The sequence below is a fragment of the Mixophyes fleayi genome, chromosome 11 (genome assembly GCF_038048845.1).
Source record: "Mixophyes fleayi isolate aMixFle1 chromosome 11, aMixFle1.hap1, whole genome shotgun sequence".
NCBI classification, from domain to species: domain Eukaryota; kingdom Metazoa; phylum Chordata; class Amphibia; order Anura; family Limnodynastidae; genus Mixophyes; species Mixophyes fleayi.
The window spans coordinates 63,334,589-63,358,397 of NC_134412.1; positions in this window are offsets into that span (position 1 = coordinate 63,334,589).

Consider the following 23,809-nt stretch of genomic DNA (forward strand, 5'->3'; position numbering starts at 1 on the left):
GTCCTCCCTAATTGTGCATTAATATTTCTGGCTGTCAAAAGTCATATCTGTCAGCAGTATCTACTAAATAATTTGTAGCACTCCTCAGTGCTTTTGGGGTGCCCTCCCTAATTGTGCATTAATATTTCTGGCTGTCAAAAGTCATATCTGTCAGCAGTATCTACTAAATATTTTTTAGCACTCCTCAGTGTTTTTGGGGTGTCCTCCCTAATTGTGCATAAATATTTCTGGCTGTCAAAAGTCATATCTGTCAGCAGTATCTACTAAATAATTTGTAGCACTCCTCAGTGCTTTTGGGGTGTCCTCCCTAATTGTGCATTAATATTTCTGGCTGTCAAAAGTCATATCTGTCAGCAGTATCTACTAAATAATTTGTAGCACACCTCAGTGCTTTTGGGGTGTCCTCCCTAATTGTGCATTAATATTTCTGGCTGTCAAAAGTCATATCTGTCAGCAGTATCTACTAAATAATTTTTAGCACTCCTCAGTGTTTTTGGGGTGTCCTCCCTAATTGTGCATTAATATTTCTGGCTGTCAAAAGTCATATCTGTCAGCAGTATCTACTAAATAATTTTTAGCACTCCTCAGTGTTTTTGGGGTGTCCTCCCTATTTGTGCATTAATATTTCTGGCTGTCAAAAGTCATATCTGTCAGCAGTATCTACTAAATAATTTTTAGCACTCCTCAGTGTTTTTGGGGTGTCCTCCCTAATTGTGCATTAATATTTCTGGCTGTCAAAAGTCATATCTGTCAGCAGTATCTACTAAATAATTTTTAGCACTCCTCAGTGTTATTGGGGTGTCCTCCCTAATTGTGCATTAATATTTCTGGCTGTCAAAAGTCATATCTGTCAGCAGTATCTACTAAATAATTTTTAGCACTCCTCAGTGCTTTTGGGGTGTCCTCCCTAATTGTGCATTAATATTTCTGGCTGTCAAAAGTCATATCTGTCAGCAGTATCTACTAAATAATTTTTAGCACTCCTCAGTGTTTTTGGGGTGTCCTCCCTAATTGTGCATTAATATTTCTGGCTGTCAAAAGTCATATCTGTCAGCAGTATCTACTAAATAATTTTTAGCACTCCTCAGTGCTTTTGGGGTGTCCTCCCTAATTGTGCATTAATATTTCTGGCTGTCAAAAGTCATTTCTGTCAGCAGTATCTACTAAATAATTTTTAGCACTCCTCAGTGTTTTTGGGGTGTCCTCCCTAATTGTGCATTAATATTTCTGGCTGTCAAAAGTCATATCTGTCAGCAGTATCTACTAAATAATTTTTAGCACTCCTCAGTGCTTTTGGGGTGTCCTCCCTAATTGTGCATTAATATTTCTGGCTGTCAAAAGTCATATCTGTCAGCAGTATCAACTAAATAATTTTTAGCACTCCTCAGTGTTTTTGGGGTGTCCTCCCTAATTGTGCATTAATATTTCTGGCTGTCAAAAGTCATATCTGTCAGCAGTATCTACTAAATAATTTTTAGCACTCCTCAGTGCTTTTGGGGTGTCCTCCCTAATTGTGCATTAATATTTCTGGCTGTCAAAAGTCATTTCTGTCAGCAGTATCTACTAAATAATTTTTAGCACTCCCCAGTGGTTTGCGCTCAGAATGGATTCAAAGCAGTCCACATATGATCTAAATGAGCAACCAGGTTCTGTCACCAGTCCTGATGTTAGTGTTCCCAGTACGTCATCTGGCCAAGGCGATGTCAAACAACAGAGTGTTTTCAAATTAGTGCAAAAAACAAAAACCAAAAAAAAATTTACTGTATTGAAGCGAAAAAGAAGTGTAACTGAGCAAAAGTTAAGTGACGATAAAAAAAAAATTGCAAGCATGCCATTCTACACACGCAGTGGCAAAGAGAGAATGAGGCCTTCACCTTTGGCTATTAGTGGCAGATCCCAAAAAGTTACCCAGCCTACAATTGGTGCACAACTACTGTTACGCGTCAAAGCCGAGCTGCAAGATAACAGTGAGGCATTACAGGAGAATATTTGCTCTGATTCACAAATGACAACAATCCCTGTGGAGAGTCCATCCAACAGTGGGATGTCTAATCTTGAGCATTCTGCTGATGTGTGCCTTAATAGCCCGAGTGTAGCCGGTGATACCCAAATTGAGGATGCCACTTTGGAATTAGAAGAGGATGAGGGGGAGATTTGTGTAGGCGACGAGGGCGCTAATGATGATGTTGATGATTATGATGCAGACAGATACCAAATTGCCTTTCTCAATTTCTATTTATATTCTAGATTATATAACGGCTGAATAGTTTTCTATTTTACTCCTAGTGGAGAGAGGATCTGATGCAGACAGATACCAAACTGCCTTTGTCCATTTCAATTTATATTGTACAGTATATAACAGCTGAATTTATTAGTATTTTATACAAGTGGAGGGGGGCCTAGAGAAACAGAAACCAAACTGGCTTTCTCCATGTCAATTAATATTGTACAGTCTATAACGGCTGGATTTTTTGGTATTTTATACAAGTGGAGGGGGGCCTAGAGAGACAGAAACCAAACTGGCTTTCTCCATGTCAATTAATATTGTACAGTCTATAATGGCTGAACTTTTTGTTTTTTTAAAAAAGTGGAGGGGGCCTATAGAGACAGAAAGCAAACTGTCTTTTTCCATTTCTTTACATATTTAACTATAAGTGTAGGGTGTAATATACATCCAAAGATGATGGCTGCATTGCCAATATGCATAGATGGAGAGGAAGACAATCTGTTTTGTGTGTTGAATAAATGAAGGCCTACCAACGAAGAATTAAACAGTTTTTTTGGATGATTTATTACCTCAACAATTAGATTACTTATCTCTAAAACAGTTGGAGCACTAAATTGGGTTATTTTAGGCACAAAAACATGTATTTTCCAACAAAATAGCAAAACAAAACCAAACAAAACCAAAACCAAAACCAAAACACGCAATGGCGGTTTTGCAAAACCAAAACCAAAACCAAAACACGACGGTAATCCAGATCCAAAACCGAATCCAAAACCAAAACACGGGGGTCAGTGACCATCTCTAATATATAGTAACATTGTGTCAGGTGAGTCCCAGGTCTCCCATGGCTGCTAGTGCTTGGGAAAGGCTTGCCTTTAAAAGCTGTGTGCTGGTAAGCCTTCAGCACAGATAAAATAGCATAGCATTTGATCATGTTAGGACTGACCAGATTGGGAAGACTTTGGAGTGAGTTGGTCAGCTTAACATATATTGCAATATGTGGAACTAACATTCCCAGTTTTTAATATAGAACAGTATTTAGTACAGCATTTATTATGTGTTTGGAGAGTGCAGAGTATCCCTGTTTTTCTATTATATATATATATATATATATATATATATATATATATATCTATCTGCAACAGAAGAACAAGCAGGGCGCCTCTAAGTGATATATCAAATATACAACGTGGAATGGAGCAATAACATGCGTACCGTGAGGTAGACAACGATGGGTCTTTAGGAGATAGTGGAGTAGTCTTTGCTGTACTTGTAGTCCTCCAGATCTCCACCGATCACTACAAAAATGCGGAAAAAGCGAACATAGTATAACTCTGTAGTATTCTTAATAAGGGCAATATCACCAGATTCCCCACAATCCTATGGGGTGTGTGGGATTGGTATCCCAAGATTACCAATTAAATGACACCCATGGAACTATAATGGACCACAATGGCTAAGTGATGTCAGGGTGAAACCAGCCAGCAAAACAGACTCCAGTGTTGTTTGTTGGAGTCTGTTTTGCTGGCTGTTTTCACCCTGACACCACTTAGCCATTGTGGTCCATTATAGTTCCAGTGACACTTTGGTAGTACACTGGAATACACTGTGGATTATACGTAGAAACGATGTTGTGACTGTGAAGTCATTGGTGTTGCACACGTTTTAATATTCTCCAGAAGTGGGACACTTCATGATATCTGGTACGCAGATTTTGATTTTTTTTCTGCACTTATATGGGTGTCATTTAATTGGTAATCTTGGGATACCAATCCCACACACCCCATAGGATTGTGGGGAATTTGGTGATATTGCCCTTATTAAGAATACTACAGAGTTATACTATCTTCGCTTTTTCCGTATTTTTGTACTGATCGGTGGAGATCTGGAGGACTACAAGTACAGCAAAGACTACTCCACTATCTCCTAAAGACCCATCGTTGTCTACCTCACGGTACGCATGTTATTGCTCCATTCCACGTTGTATATTTGATATATCACTTAGAGGCGCCCTGCTTGTTCTTCTGTTGCAGCAATCCATTCCGTCCGGATTAACCATCTGGCGTCAGGCTATCGAGGCTGCCACTCTTACAAGAGTCAAGTGATCTTTTATGTACTGTGGATACGAGACTGATATTATTTGCTATACATTGTATATATATATATATATATATATATATATTTATATATATATACATATATATATATATATATATATATATATATATATATATATATATATATTAATTAACCAAAGAATAGGCCAATTGGCGCTAGGTGAAACACAGATATATGAAAACATGAAGCCAAAATGTAAAATATACATAATTTCATATGTTTGCAAAAATGTCAATCTAAAAGATCAAAAAATAAAGAAAGAGCACCAGCACATGTGTAAATCTTTAAAAACACATAACCAAGTGCAAAAGTGCCTGTTGGACTCGTACCAAAACAATAAGAATACTAAACTTATTAGATGTATATGATGGTAATCGATTCTCAACCTTCCAGGAAAAAAGTCACACGGAGCTAGGACTCAAAAAGGAAATAGCAACAAATAGTGTAATACATTCGAGACCATATGTCAGAGTATGAGCAGAAGAAGTTCAAAGAAATTCATCAACCAAAATGTATTATCATAAAAGACAAGCAATTGACTGTACATAAAAACCACATAAAAAGGCTGATTTGCAGTCCACCAATTGGAACATTCCTCTCAGGATAGACAATTCCTGGCCAGATGAAGAAGATGAACGTCCCAAGACTGCTCACAAGTAGAGAGTACAATCCGCCATTCCTTGAGGCGTTTCATCATTCACAACTTTCTCAAAGTGTATATACATATTAGAGATGGGCGGGTCCGGTTCTCCGAGAACCGAACCCACCCGAACTTTGGGTATCCGAGTACCGAGCTGAACAGCTCGGTACTCTCCCGCCCATTCCGAATCCAAATCGATGCCGAACGTCATTGTGACGTCGTCGGATCTCGGGGCTCGGTTCTCGCGATACTTCAACTTTATAAATACACGCCTCCACAGCAATCCATCGCCATTTGACAGAGGGAGAGAGCAGGGTGTAGTCATAGGCTAATTAGAGCAGGGACAGAGAATACAATATTGTTCTTGCAATTGCTCTAACCAAAATCGCTAGTGCAGAGAGGAGGATAGAGGTTTATTATTTTTTCTTCATATTTGGCACTCCCCAGCGCTTTTGGGGTGTCCCCCATAATTGTGCATAAATATTTCTGGCTGTCAAAAGTCATATCTGTCAGCAGTATCTACTAAATAATTTTTAGCACTCCTCAGTGCTTTTGGGGTGTCCTCCCTAATTGTGCATTAATATTTCTGGCTGTCAAAAGTCATATCTGTCAGCAGTATCTACTAAATAATTTGTAGCACTCCTCAGTGCTTTTGGGGTGTCCTCCCTAATTGTGCATTAATATTTCTGGCTGTCAAAAGTCATATCTGTCAGCAGTATCTACTAAATAATTTTTAGCACTCCTCAGTGCTTTTAGGGTGTCCTCCCTAATTGTGCATTAATATTTCTGGCTGTCAAAAGTCATATCTGTCAGCAGTATCTACTAAATAATTTTTAGCACACCTCAGTGCTTTTGGGGTGTCCTCCCTAATTGTGCATTAATATTTCTGGCTGTCAAAAGTCATATCTGTCAGCAGTATCTACTAAATAATTTTTAGCACTCCTCAGTGCTTTTGGGGTGTCCTCCCTAATTGTGCATTAATATTTCTGGCTGTCAAAAGTCATATCTGTCAGCAGTATCTACTAAATAATTTGTAGCACTCCTCAGTGCTTTTGGGGTGTCCTCCCTAATTGTGCATTAATATTTCTGGCTGTCAAAAGTCATTTCTGTCAGCAGTATCTACTAAATAATTTTTAGCACTCCTCAGTGCTTTTGGGGTGTCCTCCCTAATTGTGCATTAATATTTCTGGCTGTCAAAAGTCATAACTGTCAGCAGAATCTACTAAATAATTTTTAGCACTCCCCAGTGGTTTGCGCTCAGAATGGATTCAAAGCAGTCCACATATGATCTGAATGAGCAACCAGGTTCTGTCACCAGTCCTGATGTTAGTGTTCCCAGTACGTCATCTGGCCAAGGCGATGTCAAACAACAGAGTGTTTTCAAATTAGTGCAAAAAACAAAAACCAAAAAAAATTTTACTGTATTGAAGCGAAAAAGAAGTGTAACTGAGCAAAAGTTAAGTGACGATAAAAAAAAAATTGCAAGCATGCCATTCTACACACGCAGTGGCAAAGAGAGAATGAGGCCTTCACCTTTGGCTATTAGTGGCAGATCCCAAAAAGTTACCCAGCCTACAATTGGTGCACAACTACTGTTACGCGTCAAAGCCGAGCTGCAAGATAACAGTGAGGCATTACAGGAGAATATTTGCTCTGATTCACAAATGACAACAATCCCTGTGGAGAGTCCATCCAACAGTGGGATGTCTAATCGTGAGCATTCTGCTGATGTGTGCCTTAATAGCCCGAGTGTAGCCGGTGATACCCAAATTGAGGATGCTACTTTGGAATTAGAAGAGGATGAGGGGGAGATTTGTGTAGGCGACGAGGGCGCTAATGAGGATGTTGATGAGGATGAGGTTGTTTGTGTAAGTCCCGCACCAGTGGCAGCAGTTCTGGCACGTGAAAAGAAAAAGGCCATTGTCATGCCTGGGCATAAAACAAAAAAATCCACTTCTTATGTGTGGAATTATTTCTACCCAAATCCAGACAACAATTGTATAGCCATTTGTAGTGTATGTGAAGCCACAGTCAGTCGAGGGAGGGACCTTAACCATCTTGGAACCTCGTCTATGTTACGCCATTTAACGAGAGTTCATGGCAAAGTGTTGGGAAAAGCTGAAAGTTCTTCCCAAAAGAATACAAGCACTCCCTCATCAGCTAAGACCCTCCGCTCACCGACATACCGACGGCTACAAAATACACCCACCACACCATCCTCATCAATATCCTCAGTAGCGCTCGGAGTTAGCCCGGCATCCCACTTAAGGCTGGATGACTCCGGCACTATTATTGATTCCTCTGAAGAAAGCGTTAGTCCTGCTGCTGCTGTTGCTGCTGCTGGGGGTGAATCGTCATCCCAGAGGCAGGTTAATAAAATGAGCAGTCCTACATTTCAGCAATTAAATGTGAAACAATCATTTGCGAGGGGAAGCAAATATGACAGCAGTCACCCAGTCGCCAAGCGAATCACAGACGCCATGGCTGCAATGTTAGTGTTAGATCTGCGTCCAATCTCCACAATAAACGCAGCTGGTATTTCACAGTTAATTGAGGTTTTGTGTCCGCGTTACAGAATTCCATCGCAACACCATTTCTCCCGTAAAGCTATTCCACAACTATACCAAAAAGTGTGTAAAAATGTAGAGATTGCGCTGAAAAATGCCATTCTGCCCACTGTTCACTTAACCACAGATATGTGGACAAGTGGAAGTGGCCAAACCAAAGACTATATGACTGTGACAGCCCACTGGGTTGGTCATTCACCTGCACCAGCAGGAACAGCAGCAGCATGTACACCACTACGTAACATTTGTCACAGGCAGGCCACTCTTTATATCACCGGCTTCACTAACAGGCATACGGCTGACAATTTGTTACGCAAACTGAGAGATGTGATTGATGCATGGCTTATACCACTCGGACTCTCCCCAGGGTATGTCATTTCAGATAACGCCAACAATATAGTGCGAGCATTACAGCTGGGTGATTTCCAACATATTCCCTGTTTTGCTCACACCATCAACTTGGTGGTGCAGAGCTTCCTACGAAATAACCGTGAGGTGCAGGAGATGCTTTCGGTGGCCCGTAAAATTTCAGGCCATTTCAGGCATTCAGCCACAGCATGTAGGAGATTACAGCAGCTCCAAGAGCAGTTTAACTTGCCCTGCCACCAACTTAAGCAAGAGGTGGTAACTCGGTGGAATTCCACCCTGTACATGTTTCAGAGGATGAAGGAACAGCGCAAAGCCATCCAAGCATATTGCACAAGTCATGACATTGGGAAAGGAGGGGGGATGTATTTCACTCTTGCACAGTGGGGAATCCTTTCAGTGCTGTGCAAGGTGCTGAAACCATTTGAAGTTGTGACATGTGAGGTCAGTGCAGACTCTGCTAGTTTGAGCCAAGTCATTCCTTTAATTAGACTATTGGAAAAGCAGCTTGAGAAAATGAAGGAGGAGCTGAAAGCAAGCAATTCAGCAAAGTATGTTGGCCTTGTCGATCAAGTACTTAATTCGCTTCACAATGATCCTCGAGTTATTAAGATCTTGAACTCGGATCAGTACGTTTTGGCCACTGTGCTTGATCCAAGGTTTAAAACCTACATTGAGTCTTTACTTGTAAATGAGCGAGATGTGAACTTTTGCAAGGAGCTATTGCTCAGCAAGTTGGCCGCTGAACTGGGCCTCGGCTTGACGACGTGTCCTCCTTCACTTTCTCAAGCTGTTGCTCGTAAAAAATTAAATTTCCAAAAAAGAAGCAGGGAAGACACAGGGGGCAGACGAGAACAATTTAACATCTGGGCTGGTTTGAAGGATTTTTCAAAAAAATGTGTCACTTTGCCCATAACTCCATCCAATATGAGTATAAACATGCAAAGGATGGTGGAGGATTACTTTCAAGAGGTAGTTGATATGGAAATGTCAGACAGTCCCTTTCCTTACTGGGAAGAAAAGCAGGCCATTTGGAAACCCATGTACAAACTTGCTTTGCAATACCTAAGCTGCCCACCCTCCAGTGTGTACTCTGAACGAGTGTTCAGCACAGCAGGGAACTTAGTCAGTGATCGCCGTAGAAGGTTACTTCCCAAAAATGTGGAGAAAATGATGTTTATAAAAATGAACTACATCTTCCACGAGGAAGGCCTTCACCATCCAAGACATCCAAGCACTGACTGTTCTCTAATGGCGGATTCAAGCGGCGATGAATTGATAGTCTGTGATGATGACGTACACACTGATGAGGGTGAGGATTAAGCTGAAGATGATGCCGATAACATCTTTTTAAAACTTTCTATGTAAGTGTAGGGTGCAATCTACCCCCAAAGAGGAAAGGGACTTGTGGCATTTCCATATCACATACCATCTTGAAAGGCTGCTGTTAGGGCAATGTATCCTTAAGGGTAGGGTGTCATAGACAGAGTGACCCTAAACTGGCTTTGTCCATTTTTCATAATATTGTACAGTCTATAATGGCTGAATTTTTGGGTATTTTATACAAGTGGAGGGGGGCCTAGAGAGACAGAAACCAAACTGGCTTTTTCCATGTCAATTAATATTGTACAGTCTATAATGGCTGAATTTTTTGGTATTTTATACAAGTGGAGGGGGGCCTAGAGAGACAGAGTGACCCCAAACTGTCTTTCTCCATGTCAATTAATATTGTACAGTCTATAATGGCTGAATTTTTTAGTATTTTATACAAGTGGAGAGGGGCCTAGAGAGACAGAAACCAAACTGGCTTTCTCCATGTCAATTAATATTGTACAGTCTATAATGGCTGAATTTTTTGGTATTTTATACAAGTGGAGGGGGGCCTTGAGAGACAGAAACCAAACTGGCTTTTTCCATTTCTTTACATATTTAACTATAAGTGTAGGGTGTAATATACATTCAAAGACGATGGCTGCATTGCCAATATGCATAGATGGAGAGGAAGACAATCTGTTTTGTGTGTAGAATAGGCCTACCAACGAAGAATTAAACTGTTTTTTTGGATGATTTATTACCTCAACAATTAGATTACTTGTCTCTAAAACAGTTGGAGCACTAAATTGGGTTAATTTAGGCCCAAAAACATGGATTTTCCCAAAAAATAGCAAAACAAAACCAAACAAAACCAAAACCAAAACCAAAACACGCAATGGCGGTTTTGCAAAACCAAAACCAAAACACGACGGTAATCCAGATCCAAAACCGAATCCAAAACCAAAACACGGGGGTCAGTGACCATCTCTAATACATATATACCTGTACACCTGCTTGTTAATGCAAATATCCAGTTAGCCAATCATGTGGCAGCAACTCAATGCATAAATTCATGCAAATATGAACAAGAGGGGGGGTGTGTTCAGACCAGATTTTCACTGTGGAACGGTTGTTGTTGCTAGACGGGGTAGTTTGAGTATCTCAGAAACTGCTGATCTGGAATTTTCATGCACAACAGTCTGTAAAGTTTACAGATATGTACAAAATTACAAGAATCCTGTGAGCAGCAGTTCTGTGGGGGTGAAAATTCCTTGCTAATTAGAGAGTTCAGAAGTGAATAGCTAGACTGGTCCATAATGACATAAAGGCGGCAGTAACTCAAATAACCATGCGCTACAACAGTGGTATCCAGACGAGCATCTCCGAATGCACCTTGAAGTAGATGGATTACAGCAGTAGAAGACCACACCGGGTTCCACTCCTGTCAGTTACGAACAGGAAACTAAGACCACAGTGGGTACAGGCTCACCTAAACTGGACAGATGACATTTGGAAAAATGTTGCCTGTTTGATGTATCTCAATATTTGCTGTGATATACAGATGGTAGGCTCAGAATTTAGTGTAAACAACATGAATCCACAGATCTATCCAGCCTTGTGTCAGAGGTGCAGGCTGGTGGTGGAGGTGTACTGGTGTGGTGAATGTTTCCTTAGTACACATTAGACCCGTTAACTCCAATTCCGCATCTTTTAAATGCCACAGCCTTCCTGAGTATTGTTGCTGATCATGTGCATCCTTTTATGGCAACAGTCTACCTGTCATCTAATGGCTACTTCCAGCAGGGTAGTGTGCCATATCACAAAAACATGTGCTCTCAAGCTGATTATATGAACATAACAATAAGTTTACTGTACTTCAATGACAAACACAATCACCAGATGACAATCCAATAGAGCATCTTTGGGATGTGTCAGAACAGGAGATTTGCAATACGAATGTGCAGCAGACAAATCTGCAGCAATTGTGTGATGCTATTATGACAACATGGACCAGAATCCATAAGGAATGTTACCAGTATCTTGTTGAATCCATGCCACAAAGAATTCAGACTGTTCTGGAGGCCAAGGAGGGCCCTACTCAATACTAGAAAGGTTTACCTAATCAAGTGGGCACTGAGTGATGTGCAAGTGAAACATAAAATGGTTATATTACTGTAGATATACAGTACAGTATATGCATTAAGTAACGTACAAGGAAACTATGTGTTGAGGAGGAATGGTGGTATAGCGGCACAGTGGTTAGCTTTGCTGCCTCAAAGTGCAGAGGCCACAGCTTGATTCCGACCAGGACACTCTCAGTGTGGAAATTTGCATGTTTTCCCCATCTTTGGATGGGTTTTCCCCAGGTAAGTACTGGTAGGTTGGTTGCTTGATAACAAAATTAGCCCTAGTGTATGTTTGTGGAGCAGGTACTGAATGATTCAAAGTTGTCTGAAAAGCACTGCTATAATATTGTGGCACTATACAAATAAACAATATTAATAAATATGTTACAATTTTCCAGTGTATAAATATATATAAAGTATACAGTACAGACATATGTAGTATACAGTGAAGTGTATACATAGAGTAAAATATAGTACAGATGAACTATAAGACCCAGCATGCAGATGTCATAAATCACACACATGATACAGTTCATTTATTTCAATTTAGCGTCCAGTGTATAGATGTATATCAAGTATTGTTCAACTGAGTACATGAAGCAGTGTCACAAGGGTTAACATTATTGGAATTGATATTAAACACACTATCTAACCGCTTTATTATAAATCTTATTTTTCCTATGTTTTGCTTGTAATCCACTGGGAAGGTTGTAATCTATTTGGAATAAAACAAAAAATACGATATTTAAAAGCCTTTTAACCCCTTGTATCAGTGTTTTATTTATTAGTTACTATCGTATATTAGCAACATGAGGGCTATGAATGGGGTGGCAGAATGGGTATTGACATCTCTGGGAGGGTAGACTTGCAATTTTACCTATTAATACAGTATTTGCAGGAAATTAGTGGTACCACCACATTTCAGTCCAGGGCTTGAAGCCTTTTGTACTTTTAGCAGCCAATACCGAACTTGTAATGCCTAATAAGGCTTTGATGTATGCACTTTAAAAGATTGATTTAACACATATACAAAATAATTGTTGGTTGAAAGCACTAGCATATGGGGTGCCATCTCCTAATCCTAGGGGAAGATTCAATTTTCCCTGATGTGTCACCGTAAATAATAGCAACGTCGGGCTGTGCACATTACCATTCATTACGGTAAGGAAATAGTTTAAATATAATATGAATTTTCCGTTTTTTAATATGAATAGTAGGGCACTCCCCTGATAAGGTGTTTGGGTTTGCATTTAAATATGTGCATGTATATTAGCATTTGGGCAGAACAAGCTCAAACTAGAAGAGTGAGCCCCTGCCCAGCTGGTTTTGGAAAGATCTGTTGGGAGGTATGGACTGGTGCTTATTGTAAGTATTTCATTTATTATTTTTACCACCACCACCAGTTGTGGAGCATATTGTTTCTCCCCAGTTCGCTCTAGACTAAAATGAAAACAATCACCTTTTGTATATTGAGATTAATTGTCTTAAAGGAACAATGTGCTCTGGAGGAGCATTAATAACATCGACCACTCTGATCCTACGAGGGTCATATATACAGTCTTCTTCTAATCCACTATTGACCATGCCACATCCTGCTGGCACCCAAGCACAGTCATAGCCATTATCATGCCAGGTAGTCTGTAATGGGTGACCTTGAGAGTCAATCTTCTTCACTTTTCCCACCTTTACAGAAAGCTTTAAAACCACTTTCGTTCCTGCTGCATATAGTGGATAAATTTTAGCTTTATTTGGATTTCTACTAACATAGACACCTCTTCCCAACATCCCTTGTTCAGAGACTCGGAATCCCTCTTTGATGATACTATAGGCAGCATTTACAGTTGTTCCATGATACATGATATAGAACCTTCTTCCAGGATGCTTCTGCGCCATATCTTCAGAAAGATTTCAAGAACAATTAGGATTATCCTAAAAAAATTTTAGAAATAAGAAATAATATTTTAATGAATATGCAATAAGATGAAAACATCTATAAATAACAACTTGGTACCATTGCTATTAGTATATAAAATGTTGAACAATCACAATATACATTAATATTTTTTCAACTGTTAGTATTGTAGATATTGTAAAGATTTACAAAGTAAGAATATATAAAGACACAAGTTAACCCGTGCATGATACTCATGCATTCTAGATGAGCCCTTTCTGAGAAAATAGTTTTTTCCACAGACACTAACACACGCCGCTACACATGCAGGGGCGGATCTAGAAAATGTTTGTACCCGGGGCGATGTTAGGGCGGGGCGATTTAGGCCCCACCCCCTTTCCGACTTCTGAGGCTGCCGGCGACTGCACAGTATGTGCAGGTCCGCTCGGCAGTGACAGGCATTGACAGTGTGCTGCCCGGCTGCTCTGATTGTGTTTAAAACACAATCAGAGCAGCCGGGCAGCACACTGTCACTGCCAAACGGACCTGCACATACTGTGCAGCCGTCGGCAGCAAACCCCTGCTAGGGGGGGGCGATTGCCCCGATCGCACTCCCCTGGATCCGCCACTGTACACATGTGTGTTCATGAGGTAAAATTACCTCACAAAAATGAGTTTAACTCCTCAACTCGTAAATTTAGCCTTTACTACCCCTCCCACGGGGGGAAGGGGGGATGATGGAAGTTAACTGACTTTACTATTCTAATTTTTTTGTCAATAATGTCAGTATACCAAATTTCAGCCCTTTCTGAGTTTTTTTTGCCACACACACTAAGAATTTAGTAGGTCAGTGTATAACTCCGCCCAGCAGGTGGCGCTGCAGCTTGTTTGTTTTTTTTCCACACACAGACTAACACACGCCACTAGGCTTTTATATTATAAAGACATATGCGCCATATACAGTAATTTACAGGTGTGAAATAGTACAGCTCATTAGCTAATAGCAGTTATTCATTTAAAAGTTGAGTCAGCTTTAAATGAAATCAATCCGCTACTCATTCAGCGCTAGAAAGATTCCAAGACAATAATCAATATAAAAATAAAGATATTTCAATGCAATATGAACTTCTATTTAATGGTATTGAAAAAGTCTAAATATAACTGCACAATACAAATGGTAAGTAAATATTGCATCTAAAAAAGTATCTAGAGAAGGTTAGCTAGATTGTATTACTGAGTCCTGACACTTAACTGGATTAACATAACTGATACTAACCGCAAAAGTTAGGACACTAAATTATTATTCAACATCGCATTGGATAACTCTGGACATGATACCAAGATGTATCTTTTTTAATAAAGTGAAACAAAGAATTTATTTTATGTTTAAATCTATCTTGACACATCAGTAAGAATACAGTATAGGTTCCATATGAAAAACTGCTGTGCCATAACTCTGTACGTTATAGAGCAACATATTACTTTTTTAGGGTGTCAAATGCAGGTGTCAAATGCAGGCTCCTCCTCCGTAGAGTTGAGCACTTGCTCCCCCCCCCCCTGACTCCCTTTGTGCCGGCTGTCTGTTTCCCCTCCCTTTAGGATGTAAGCTCTTATAAGCAGCGCCCTTCTCCCTCCTGTCTCTCTACCTTCTCTTCTGCTCCAACTCCATTATATTTGCTTTGCCTGGAGTCTCTGAAGTCTTGGTATTACTCGTTTATTGTTCTGTACTGTTATTCCCTGTACTGTCCATTGTTTGTACTGTGTTCGGCGCTGCGGAAACCTTGTGGCGCCTTATAAATAAATAATAATAATAAAATAATAATAATAATAATACACAATCTGAGTGCATCAGAAGTCTAAATACTATCTAAGTAAGTATTTCAACTGAATGATTTCAGCTAATACCTGTACTTTACCGAAAACATAGACTGACATGGGTCAAATACCTTAAGTATAACAAACATATCTGTTCAGGATCCTTCTAGAGACTCAAATTCCCAAATAAATTCACATTGACTTCTTTAACAGATAACATAAGTATTTTCCAGTTTTTGATTCTAAAAACTATTAAATCATAATTAAAAGTATTGGATATTCCACTTCTTTATGATTCCTTTTTGTCTGAAATAGCAAATAACAGAGAAAATGTAACGTTAAATACAGTAGATTGTCAAATATCTTCTTTTCCGTCAAGCTGTGGAAACGTCTGCTTCTGTGGGGGAGATTCGAAAGCGCTGTGTGGTGCGCGGACATCACCGCAATGTCCACTGAGCTCATTGCCGGCCATTACGGTAATAATCTCCACTCATTTTCTACGCACCTTTGTGGAGTGTAAAAAAAACCGATTCGAGATTCTCGTATAATGTGGACGTTCCGAAGACACCTCGCGTCAAATTGACTCTCCCCATTTCTTTAGCCCCCTAACATTATTATAATTGCTGCTTGAACCATCTCAGTTTTACTAGTGTCTTTTTTATCTCTAGTAAAATCATGTAAATGGGTAATGGGATAGAACTATTGGTTATAATGGCCCAATAGTCACATGCGATTGTGCCTGCGGACGGGTACTGTGATAGAGCGAAATGTTTCTCAAACCTGGTCCTCGGGACCCCTAACCGTGCATGTTTTCCATATCTCCTTGCTTTAGCAGAGGCGTTTTCATTACTGACCGACACATTGTAACAGATGCACTGGTGCTATAATTATTTCCCTTGTACCTGGAAAACATGCACTGTTAGGGGTCCTGAGGTCTGCATTTGAGAAACACTGCTCTAAACCAAGAGGACTCTAAAACTGCAGCACTTTTAGCAGTGATTTAAGGTAATAGTAGGAGAACCAGGGTAGGAATAATCACATTACTGCTAAAGCTAATTTATAGGATTCTATGCACAGTTATAAAAAATAATAAAATATTGTTATTGGATATTTTATGTATTGTTTTCTGCAGAAATGCCAATGTGTGTGATGAATGGAAGTTATTTCCCAGTAAGTTCAAAAGTCTACTTAAGACAGCTGCTTTTACAACAGTAGAATACAGGAACCTGGGTGTTGTCAAGTATGCAAGAAATTTAGTTCAGAATAGTTGTCTAAAGTACACACTGCCTGTAGATAATATCATGTTGTATAACACCCCAAGGTGTCACACTCCAAGGTGTCACATGCAGGCAGCTTCTTCGGTGGTAGACGCCACTCCTCTCTGATGGCGAGTGCCATATTGCCTTTGGGTCTGCGCATGCCCAGACCTGTTCTCCCATTCATGACCTTCCAAACCTTTTCTGATTGGCTTCCCTTAATTCTCTATAGGCACCTGACATGGCAGTCAGGTGTCTGTTCTTTTTGCTCACTCCAGTGTAGTGCTTGCACGTGGCTAAAGCGCTCTTTGATACTTATCTGCATTATATTTTGCTCTCTGGTTTGACCTGCTGTTTCAGTGATTCCTCATGTTCAGTCTCCTATCTTGGAACTACTCTCTGCTCTTAGTTATCTCCCCTGACCTATCTATGCTCCAGTGCACCACCATCTGCTCTTGCTGATTCTTCTTCTTTGTTTAGTCGTCTGCTAGTCAACTCTCCTAGTGGGTCTCGTCTAGTACTCAACCAGAGGACCTTGGCCGCGAAGCCCATACCTCCTTTGCGGGGGTCCCTGGCGAAGACAACCTGCCTTGTTAGATTCCGCACCTATGGGTAGGAGTAGCACCAATCTAGACAGACCCAGGGGATCCCAGTCCTCTTTGGTACATTGAAACACAAGGGTATTTATGTGGATTTTACCTATGGTATAATGGTGACATTGTAAGAAAATATACTTTACTGTGTTGCTAGTAAAACAAGGACATTGATAATAAGCAAAATCGGTAACTATGTACATTATGGTCCCCGCCAATGTGGTGTTTTTTGGGCTTGTATTATTTTAATAATTTGTATTTTGAAAGGGGTCCAGGATAGTTGGGGTATGCTTGTCCTGTCCTGAAGTGAGGACCTTCACTATACAGAAAGTAATGTCTTCATCCCTAAAAGTACTGTCTGCACCGTAAAATCATGTCTGTGGCACATTACAATGAATGCACTACTGACTGTCTCAAACAGCAGCCATGCTGTAAATGATATTGCATGAACCAGTCAGCTATGCCATTAGTGCTAGCTGGAACAAACGGCATCAACAGATATGGTTCACATACTTTTTGTGAGTTGGAGTCCAGACAGAGATGCAGAGGGGCTTGGCAATGTGAGCCAATGGGCCTGTCCCGTCAGGTAGTTATGTTAAACAAGCTGCAGAGTACAATGGAGGAACGTTTTTAACTTAGACGCTGTGTCATCATGCCTGCCCGGTTCATCTCAGCCAAAAAAAACTGTCACCAGGTTCTCAGATTATTATATGCCTGCACCAGGGTCTTGTGTGTCTTACATACTCCTGAAGTCCTGCTGGCCACTGTTTACTTATACTGAACCTTGGTTGTTATCCCTCACTGTGCCAATCGTTACATCTGGGCTATCATTGTACCAAATCCCTGGCTCTGACCCTGACAATGGCTACTGATTACTTCTGAAAATATATTCTACCCACAGCTTCTCAAAAGTTCTAGTATTCTACTGTATCCCTGATCCAGGACAGTGATACATATTTTCTACCCAGATTTTGTCTTATTATACCAGGTATAAGTTACAGCTGATGATATTCCCTGGCATCCTGCATGCTGTTCTCTAGGAAAGCTCTTACCTTCAGAGTTGACATTTCTCCAATTTCTGGCCAAATATTAACCATTGTGTGGCCACCAGCCACTGGTGCCCATTACCAAATTGTACAAGTTATTTGCAATCAGCACCACAGGCTAATGCTGAGTTGGATGCAATGCTCAAATGAGACCTATGTAAAAATAGCATGTTTACTACCAGAGAGTCAGAGGCATCTCAAAATGCATCAAGCTCTGCACCAGTTACATACGTGCCAGGTTTACGTCAGGCATACACCAGATACACATACACCCAACCAGTTCATAAGCACAAGAAAAGCTTTTTTTAACATTTGTTTTGATAGCAAAATATGCATTCACTATTAGGTATGGCCAGCACAGTGGCCTAGTGGTTAGCACTTCTGCCTCACAGCACTGGGGTCATGAGTTCAATTCCCAACAATGGCCTTATCTGTGTGGAGTTTGTATGTTCTCCCTGTGTTTGCGTAGGTTTCCTCCGGGTGCTCCAGTTTCCTCCCACACTCCAAAAACATACTGGTAGGTTAATTGGCTGCTATCAAAAATTGATCCTAGTCTCTGTCTCCCTGTCTGTCTCCCTCTCTGTATGTCTGTCTGTGTGTGAGTGTGTGTCTATATTAGGAAATTTAGACTGTAAGCTCCAATGGGGCAGGGACTGATATGAATGAGTTCTCTGTACAGCGCTGCGGAATTAGTGGCGCTATATAAATAAATGATGATGCTAATGATGAAGGTATGATTTAAATAAAAATCTCATTATAATACAGCAGATGTAAGATTCCTTCTTGTATATGTATGAAAGTTGCAGGAAATTAATTGTAAAATACACCCATAAAACCGTATAATATAGGCACATGGAGAAGAAAACTGTATCAGCTTTAGAGGTCAATCCTCAAACAGCAGAAGCGTCTAGCTAGTGCTGGTGACTATCATCACTGTGCATTTGCATAAGCCCTCAGACATCTGCAAGTGATACAACTATTTACAGATGTTTCTGCATCTCTGTGCAGGTCTGCCCCAGCTTGCAATTACAGGAACACACCGGTAGTGTACTTGGTCTGCGTTTGCATGCCCCTTTCCGCCCTTGTTCTGCCTGTCGAAGTACAAGGAGGGGCAAGTACCAAATATTTAAAGGAACATAAACGTACTCCATTTCTGTGGGCATGTGCAGTACAAATGTGAATATTTTACACTAAGCATATACCTAATTCAGCATGAGCCCAACAGGTTACACAATAGTGTGCAGATTGATACTCTGCCCCTATGGCACCAGAATTCTAGGTTGCAGGCCATCATTTAAAACTTGTCCCCCACCTCTTACAGGCGAGATGGATCATAGCATTAACCTGGTTCCCATTAGCTTGCCTGACTCCCCACCACTTTCAGTGGAGATAGGTAAAGCTCCCAGCATTAGACTACGTGCCATTAGTTTGGCCTGAGCTCCATTGCCTCCAGGGAAGGTAGCTAAAGTCCCTAGAAATTCAGGGGGTCAGGAAGACCCCCAAAGAGGAGCTTTGTGTTACTCTTTCATCAATCAGAGTTTTTATTGGCTTCCAATGCAAATGAAGGAAAAAATAAATACATACATAAATTAATAAAGAGAATACGGCAAACTGAAATATGGAGTAGGAGGTCTCTAAGGAAGGTAATGGCGCTGGTCCACCATTCAGTATTGTATCTAAAACTGTCCCTGCACATAATGCAGTATAAAGATCTCATTATTTTAAAAGATAACCATTGGGTGCAGTTCACCAAAGTGGCACTTGTATTGCTAAATTAGCCCTTCAGTAGTTGGGGTCAAATTCACAAATTAATAAAACAAATTAATAAAAATTAATAAAAACTTCTTTGTAGGTATGTACAGATGTAGAAAGTGCTAAAATGATACTTGGTGTGTCACAATTGTATCACATTGAGCCATTTGTGCATTCCAATTTTGCCTTCCTTTTAGAAATTTTTAAAAATCATTTTTAGACATTTTAAATAGTTTGTCTTTCAGTACCAGTCCTCTAATGCCAAACTGTTGCGGGGAGTATTTTTATTGTCAAAAGACTGTCTTCATTAGTCATGAACACAAATTAATAAAAAAATGTATTTAATTATGTAGTTAGATAGTTGCATATATAGTGTGCAGTGTAATATACAAAATTACAAGAAATAAACAAAGCATAATGCAGTAATAAGCAAAATAGTGTAAAAACATTAGATTCCTGGCCCGAAAAAACTTGTCTAAATGGGTAATAAGACTAATTAAACATCAAAATTCATATGCCTATCTTTAGTCCAGATGCAAAATCACCAGATGTCACAGTTCTCTGTTACCACTCAGTGGGATCAGGAAACAAAGACTCAACGCATTTCGTCTAATAGACTTCATCAGTAGGATGAAGCATATGAATTTTACTTTATTGTGAGTGTGAAATTTATACAATACACCTGGTTTTATGTAAAAAAAAATTACACTATGTGGGTTCTCCCATTCTTTATTTCTTTCTATCCGGTTATGGGGTGAGCTGGACAAGCAGTGCTGTGTCAACAAGAACATGTAAAGATAAGCACTCTTTTATTTATTTTCTGGAATGCACATATACATGTAACTTGGTGTGACATAATTCACTTATTGGTTAGACAATCTTACGCTATTGTTGGTATCCTTCTTCTTGATTATACGGGCACACACGACTGGAGAAATGATTCACGGCCCTAGCTGAGTAACCCAGGATTCATGTGATGATGAGCCCTATGGAGACATATATCTGGTAGGCTTTTAATTGACATCTATTGTATTTTGGGATCATTATATATATATACATATATATATATATGTATATATATAAACAATCACTGTACACAAACCCACACACGTCAATTGTGTAATGAAACATAACAGTCGCTGTCCGCAGTAAGCACTGAGCAGTGCCACAAGCCTTGCAGTGCCATCACAACCAGTGCGGACGAAGTATGCATGCATCGGACTCGACATACAAGCAGCCCGTATGCACCGTTTCAATGATTTTCCCGGTGACCTGCTACGCTTGACAGGGCAATTCATGTCCACATGGACCAAACACCAAATGTTCAAAAGTTGCATTTAAAACTTGGAAAATCCTTCGCAAAAAAGGTGCTGCAATATATATATATATATATATATATATATATATATTTTTTTATATATATATATATATATATATATATATATATATATATATATACAGTATTCCATTGTATACAGTATATCAAGCACAAGCCTTTTATATAATTTAACATTTCCGATTATCCTTAGATTGAGGAGCTTGTATCGAGATTGAATACTCACTTTTTTTTCACAATTTCTGGCTTGTTCAATATAATTTTTTTTTGCCCGAAATGTAATAATTTACAGCAACACAAGGGTTTTACATCACAAAACATTTTTGATTAGTAGAACAGCAATATAACATGTACCCTTATCAGCAAAATGAGAAAAAAGATGTCATATATCAATACTGTTGTAAATTTAGGGAAGTACTATAGATGGGTAAATGAAGTAAAAGTTTAACAAAATATTCTGAGCCTCATCTCCAAACAATTAAAAAGTGTCACATAAAGGACATTACTTTGAAAACCCTGGAAATGTCATGGATGAATGCATAGGTTAGAAAAACAACTGATACCCCTGGTATAAAACCTGTTCTATACAGATATTTAAAAAATATTGATTGTGAGTTAATCAATTTAAAGAATAGTGTAACAACACACATATATTGTAAACACCTATATTATGAACTGATTTATATATTTAAAACATATTTATGTAACTTTTTTTAAAAAAACAATGACAACTGCTTGGACCCAAATTAGTAATGCACAACAGTGCCTAACCTATTATCATATCAATGTTTGGAATTGGAATTGTATAACAAATACAATTGCTGTAAAGTTAAGAAAAAGAATATATAATTAAAGAAAACATAATTTTAATGAAATTGTAGAAATACTTAGATAGCAAAACTTACTGGCCCTGAGTCAATCTCTTGGACAAACCATGTTACCATGCAAAGGGTGCAAATTAGTTTATTATTTTGCACGTAAGGAAATTACTGGCTGTTATTTCATGTAACACACAAATACTTGTTAGCTCTATTTTTACACTGAAATGTAAAGTTTTTCTAAGACATGCCCTACCCCAACTTTAAATCTTTCCCCACATTGGAAATGTACCTCCCCCTCCAATACAACTTGGCTTTGCCCAGTTGCAGAGTTACTCCTTTTTTATGCTTTGCTCCCCTTAATGACTCAGGCCCACTATGTTTAATCCACGTCTTACAGCTGGTACAGTCTGACTTATAGTGTGTGTATAGGTGTGGCTTAACCTTTGGTTCATAGTAAAAGTAATTTTACTTTTGAATCTTCAAACCATTGTCTACACCATTTTCAGGACGTTTGTTCGAGATACTTTTCACTTCTGAGCCTAAAATGTTACTATGTAATTTAGACAACAGTAAGTTTTATGCCTCCAACTCAGACCTATATTGCCGCATGGGGAGAACACCGGGTGAAAGAATAAATGTCCATTTTGGCCACACACATAATTGGATGAAATCCATTAATTTGGCCCTTTGGTCAGAAAATGACCACACATGCAGGCTGATAGAGGCCACGTGCCATCATCTTCTGATTGTATTTCCAAATATGCCTGATGATTAGATTGATGGAGCATTGTCAGACCATACATGCTTCAGTATCAAGTCAATGTCCTGATCTCAGCTGTGACATCGCAGCATATATAGCCGTCAATACTATCTTCTAATAACATATTCAGCGGGATTTCCTGATTGACATCCACCAGTTGTTGCTTCTATCTCTGGTTTGATCTTTTCTTTCTTAATTGAGAGTAATGTATTATGATTGCCATTGTAATATCTTAGTTTCTTTTTAATTTACATGCATACATTTGTATATGTGCTTTTTAATTTTAAATGCCCACCCCTCATGCCTGTGTAGTGTGGTTCATCCCTTTATCTGTGCAGATGGAGCATTCCTGTAAGTTGTGCTGTATAATAACAGTAAGGAGACTGTCTTTAATGCTTATTGCAAAAAGATCATGACATAAATGTCAATGGCACTTTAATAAACATCTCCAAGGATCAATGTAGTGCCCGATATCTTATTATTCAGTAATATGATAAATCTGCAACTGTAGGTTGTGTATAATTACAACATAAATAAGATCACTTTGTACCCTAATATAGTTTAGTCTCAGAAACTCAGCAAGTATCCTCTCTGCCCCTCCCTGTTTGTCTATACATAGCAGTCAGTGTAAGTGACAATATGCTGTTATACCAGCACTGACAGGCCCTGTGAACTGTGACAGGTTTAATAGGTCAAATTAGAATAGTTAGTACCTCTTAGCTGTATCCCTTATGGAGGGACAACCTCCACTATCCACCGAAATCCACCTGTGTCTCCATCTCTCACATTGTCCGTCTTTTGGGTTAGATGTTTACAATTTTGAGGATCACTGTTACATCCGTCCACAAATTGGCTCAAAATATATCCTTTCTGGCTGAAGGTCACATTAAGTGATTTCCCTGAAATCAGTTGACTGCTAGTGTGTTCTTACCGGGTGACAGAAGAATCTGGAATGCGGCTGTTTTACAGATGTCACTGTCTTTTATAAATGTTCAAGTTTCAGTTTCATTTAACAGCTGTTCTGTTAATCATTTTAGATAAAGCAGGAACTATTGTTGCAATATAATAACAGGAAATATCTCACTGAATATCTTCAAAAGGCCTGTTCCATATACAGTAATAGCCAGTCTATTTGCCTGTAGCAGCCTCATTCTCATAATCGGTAGCCCCCTGGTCTTGTA